The following is a 6000-nucleotide window of genomic DNA, read 5'->3' as shown; positions in this document are numbered from 1 at the left end:
GGATACCATGCCATTATAAAACACTCATATAAGCATGTCATGATTAACATGCAGCAAATACAATTACCATACACTTTAAATTAGACCTCGATTTTAACCCCTGCATCACCCTATAGTTACTTTTTTAATTCATTGAATGACCATCATGTAGCAACAATATATGCATACCATACATTATAATGCATACCAACTAATTAATTTAGGCTATTTCAACATTCATATAAAATACAAGGCCATCTGCATGACAAATACAAATATAATAGAATGGTTAGCATATAAACATGACATATAATATGCAAGCAGCATACGTTCATATAGAAATATAAGTATAAAATATGCTTCCTGCATATAAATATACCATACCTTTAAAAACAATTATATACGCATGAAATGATTAATTAATTTATACAAATTCTCCATGGATATAATCATACCATTCAATATAAAACAATCACACATTTAGTTCAATCTCAACTCATACATCACATCTGGATACTACATTAATCATAAAAACAAACACTTCATTTACTTTGTGACGTAAAATCTGAATTTTTCGAAAAATAAACCTCCATGACAGAATTTGTTGCTCATAATTGCTCACCTTATTCGACTTCTCACCGTCGTCAACGACATCGCCGGATATGTTTTGAGGTTGGTTTGATAAATTCTCTGCAACGGCAGACATATCACAACCTAGGAGTTCAACCATATCGCACTCCATTAATATATCTCGGCTCGGTGGTGTGCATGAAGGATGACCCTCACTTGAAACACATTCGTCTTGCGATGTGGCCATTGGGAAGAAGGCTTTTCGGATGCGCACTCTCCTTGTTACGTCGGTGCGAAGATCCCGCAAACCATTGGGACGTAGTGTGAATGACAGGGCAGTGGAAAGAGAGGTAAACGGTAGTTAGTGATTGTGGCAGGGTTGAAGCGGCGAGATTCTCGGATTAATCGAGAGAAATAGAGGTCACGTCGTCTTGAGGGAGGGAGTTCGTTGTTCTGATTCTATAACTGACAGTAATTCTAATTTGTTTCAAATTTCAAATTCGAAAAAAATCAAAATTAATTAATTACCCATAATTTAATTTCAATTAAACTCCTATTGTATGTATTGTACAATAAAGATATTGTCTCCTCATACTTTTCCATAAAAAAAATTTGAACATGTTATTTGATCGATAATCGTCAGAATATGTCAATGTTGATGTTTACTAAACGGCGTTTGTTATTAGAGCTGATAATACTAAAATTCTATTTATGGTATTTAATTCAATTCAACTCAATTCATTTGAGTAGGGTTGATAATTCAAATCACAACAAGTAGAATTGAGAGCGGAGCGAATAAGATTAGATGTATATTTAGGCTTAATCCAATTCAACCAATTCATACTTTTAATATATTATAGTATGTAATTAAAAATTATTATACATATATAAATAAGTTGACAGAAATTGAACTTATATTTTCTTATTTTTGTAATGGTAACATGGATTTTATTATAATTGTGTTGTTTTTAGTTTTAATATAAGATTAGTTTTAATTTAGTATATTTATGAATTATGGAATGACTAAATATTATTTTGTTGTTTTTAATTTAGTATATTTATGAATTATAGAATGACTAAATATTATGTTTGATACTTTGATTGAAAAATTAATATGTTGTGAGCTGGGTAAATAGGATAGAATAGAATGTAAAATTTTAGAATGTAAATAGGATTAGGTTGAAAATTTTTCAACTATAGAATTGAGTTTTTAAAGAAAAATTTAAACTTGTAAATAAAATTAGGGTGGATTATTTATTCGTTGTCAGTCTTATTTGTTATGGGGTTTAAAATTAGTGTTTAATTATAAAAAAAAAGTTAAATAATTAATATTTAATATAAAAATTAATAAAATTTATTATAAAATATAAATTAAATAAAATACACACTAGAATTGGCTTAAATATCTAAATGTGTCGGTAGCAGCCATTGGATGGCACGTCAATTATGGTTCTGTTTATAGTTGTGCGGTTGCATTAACTCGTGCCAATATGACAATGTCGTATCATTATCCAACGTGTTAGACACCATGCATGCACGCACCACTATTATACGTCGTCGAGGATGAAATCATAAAGTTAACCCAATTAGTTATCGTGCGAAGAATTCAAGGAGAAGAAACGGAGGGAGTAACAGTGACATGGGAGAATTTGTGGGTGACTGTTCCAAACGGAAAGAATACACTACCAATTCTGCGGGGCCTTACAGGCTATGCACAACCGGGGAGGCTTTTGGCTATAATGGGACCTTCCGGCTGTGGCAAATCCACACTTCTTGATGCCTTATCAGGTGATCATGCAATGCCATATGCAGTCATCATTGTTGCTCTAGACTCTAGAAGCGTATAAATAAGGGCTTCTTTTATTCTATTTATCTTTTTGGAGACTAAATTATTAACGGAACAAAATTTAAGGACTGTTTTGACTACTTGTTTGAGAGGCTTTTTAATTTTATCATGATAATGATTTTTGTCTTTTGAAGGACTAATAAGATAATAAAAATACTATTTGCATGTTAAAATTATCTATCAAAATCAGTCTCTATATATTTATGTATAAATACATGTGTAATTTAATTTATTTTTAATATATATTATATTTTATTTTTTGATGTTATATTCTATTTTGGTCACTGATTTTAGTATACACTTAACATAGTTGTAATATAATATTGCAGGTCATCGTTAAATAATTAAAACGAGATTTTACTTTATTTTTTTGCAATTTTCTTTTTCAGGAAGATTGAGCTCAAACATAAAGCAGAAAGGGAATATTCTAATAAATGGCCATAAACAAGAACTGGCTTATGGAATATCAGTAAGAAATATGTCCAAAAGTTCTAAATCCTTAAAAACAAAAAATAAATAAATAAATAGAGGAACATTTAAGAAATGAGTTTTGTTGTGATGTTAGGGATATGTAACACAAGACGATGCTTTGCTGTCAACTCTTCCATGACCTTTGTCTTCTGTCTTCTGGTGAAACTGTATATTTTGGTGCTGCTTCTGATGCTAATCAGGTTTGGAACTAAAACTTCTACCAAGAAGCACATAGTTACATAACAATTAATACATTTTTTGTTTTGTAAAGCAGTTTTTTGCTTTGAATGGTTTTCCTTGTCCGACACTCCATAATCCTTCTGATCATTACTTAAGGATCATAAACAAAGATTTTGAACAGGTATGCAGAATTTGTGAATTCGATGCAACATGTTAATTCTTCTGCTTAAAAAAATGTACTTGAACACTTTGTGAAATTTTGTGATTGCTTTCATCAGGAAGCTGAAGAAGGCTTTGGTAGCAGAGTAACTGCAGAGAAAGCTGTTAGTATCCTTGTGAAGTCTTATAGCTTGTCTCAGATTGAGAACAAAGTTTATACAGAAGTGGCAAACATAAATCAACGTGTGAGGTTTATGTTAGATTCCTCAAAAAGAAGAATTTCCCACGCACAGATTCAAAAGACTAATAATAATTTTTTTCATTAGGATTTTGGTGCAGTAGAAAAGAAGAGGGACCATGCTGCGTTCCTGATTCAGTGCCTTGTTCTTATAAGAAGATCTGCACTGCATTATTTCCGCGACTTAAGCAATTACTGGCTGCGCCTTACTGTGTTTATTGCTATAGCTCTAAGCTTGGGCTCTATCTACTATGATATTGGCTTTGGCGTTGGATCTATTCAGGTAAACACAGGAAATTAAAGCCATAAGATATCCGTTAATTATAGCTTTCAATAATCAAGGTTAATGAGTGATAATACTGTTTTTGTCATGCACTTGCTTCAGGCCAGAGGATCTCTGCTTGCTTTCTTAAGTTGTCTTTTGTCTTTCATGACACTTGTTGGTGGATTTGCTCCGCTACTAGAGGAAATCAAGGTCCTTATTTAAATGTTAATGGAACTTTCTCCTAGTTTCACTTTGCAATTGAGTAACTTTCTTCTTTACTCTGTGTGTATTATAGACATTATATATAATAAACATGAAATTTTCCTTTGGGTGGTGTTAGGTATTTGAAAGAGAGAGATTGAATGGACACTATGATGTTACAGCATTTCTCATAGGGAACACATTTTCTGCTGTTCCATACATGCTACTAGTAACTCTGGTTCCAGGACTAATATCATATTACCTTTGTGGACTCCAAAAAGGACCAGAACACTTGGTATACTTTGTATCAGTGCTATTTGCCATAGTTATGTGGGTTGAGAGCCTCATGCTTGTTGTGGGAAGTGTCTCCCCTAACTATGTTATAGGCATGTTGATTTCTGGTGGAATTCAAGGAATCATGACCCTAGTTGGTGGATTCTATAGGTTACCAAATGATCTTCCAAAACCCTTATGGAAATACCCTCTGTATTATGTGTCTTTTCAAAAGTATGGACTCCAAGGATTATTCAAGAATGAATTTGAAGGCTTAACATTTATTATGGGCCAAGATAGAGGTGCTAAGAATAACATAAACATTAGTGGTGGGGAAATTCTAATAAAGACATGGCACGTTGAAATGAGACACTCTAAGTGGGTTGATCTTGGAATCTTTTTTGTAATGATTGTTGTGTATAGAATGCTGTTCTTGGCAATCACTAAGAGCAAGGAGAAGTTGAGGCCTGCATCTATTTGCTGCTTTCACTAGAGTAGAGAGGCCTGAATAAATGAATTAGAGACCATAATTGTACCCTTAATTTGGTGTGTAATTCAAACACTCAATTGAATTTAAAGATGAAGAAATAGCAAATGTAAAAATGTATTAACTATGATTGAATCCACCACAGCAAAATTTCAATATCTGCAGGTATTTCAATTGCAATCTCTTGGGACTTTATCTGCCAATCTTCTTTTTGCGAACTCATGAATTCTATGGTTTAGTTGAAATGCAACTACTTTTAGCTGAGTTTTTTAACCAATCCCTTTGAGTTGAGTAATTAGAATCTTTGATTGCACAGTTTCAACTTTCAAGCTAACAGTTTCTATTTCCATTTTTTTTCTGGAATGCCTTTTGCAATATTGGGTTAGAGGGGGTTTTCTTGGGGGAAAACGTTTTAAAGTAAGAGATTGGTAAACTAAAAAAATAAGGAATTAATTATTATTAAATTTATAATTTTTATCATATATTAATATTTTAATTTAATAGTGATTGAATATTTATGTTCTCATTTTACCACTTTAATTAGAGGAGCTTAATCCTTCTGCATTAACCCATTTTCTTTATGATATTTCCTTTGGTTATGAGGTCATACATGTCTTATTTGAGTTTTAGTCAAGGGTTGTAATTTTTAACCAAAGAGTTTGCCTTTAACTTTAGAAAAAGTACAAGTAAACAATCAAAATATTAAACAATGTGAACAATAGATATATCAGATGTTCAATTTATTAGATGTGTGAATGATTATTCTAATATTAGAATTTAGGTGAATAATTTGAAGATAAAATGTGTTTTACTTGAATTGAGCTAAACTTAAAATTCGTTGTTTATGTTATTAAAAAAAGTAATTGATTACCTACCATAACTCTTGACTTTATTATACTGTAAATTTCACCAGGGTATTTCTAATTTTCTTAGTCTCTATAATAAATATATATTTTAAAACGTTAATGGGAAGAAGTGAAGAAATATTATTTGTTGACTTATCTAAACGATTTTATGTAATGCCTTATACTTTTATAACACTGTAGATTATACATTACAGATGTAACGTAGTTTAGTGCTAACATAAAGTGTAATATTTGTAGAATTGAAACATGATATGAAGATATTCCATGTAAAATTTATTTCTTAATTTATTCTATTTAAAAAAATCTACTATAATATTATATAATTCGGAGGTGAATATTTAATGTCAAACTAAATAACTATAAAACTACGATATGCAAATAAGTAACCAAATTTTTTTCTTAGAGAAATGAGTAACCAATTAAATGAATCAAAGTTATTATTTTTGTTTAATAATATTCAAACTA

The 6000-nt window shown here is 31.0% G+C and overlaps 1 pseudogene; it reads left to right on the top strand.

Annotated features, from left to right (window-relative positions):
- The first annotated feature begins 2066 nt into the window (after positions 1–2066).
- On the top strand, positions 2067–4851 carry LOC130969830 (ABC transporter G family member 1-like; annotated as a pseudogene).
- The last annotated feature ends 1149 nt before the right edge of the window (positions 4852–6000 follow it).

The sequence above is a fragment of the Arachis stenosperma genome, chromosome 3 (genome assembly GCF_014773155.1).
Source record: "Arachis stenosperma cultivar V10309 chromosome 3, arast.V10309.gnm1.PFL2, whole genome shotgun sequence".
NCBI classification, from domain to species: Eukaryota; Viridiplantae; Streptophyta; class Magnoliopsida; order Fabales; family Fabaceae; genus Arachis; species Arachis stenosperma.
The sequence above is the reverse complement of the archived record's forward strand: the minus strand, read 5'-3'. Positions and strand labels throughout refer to the sequence as shown.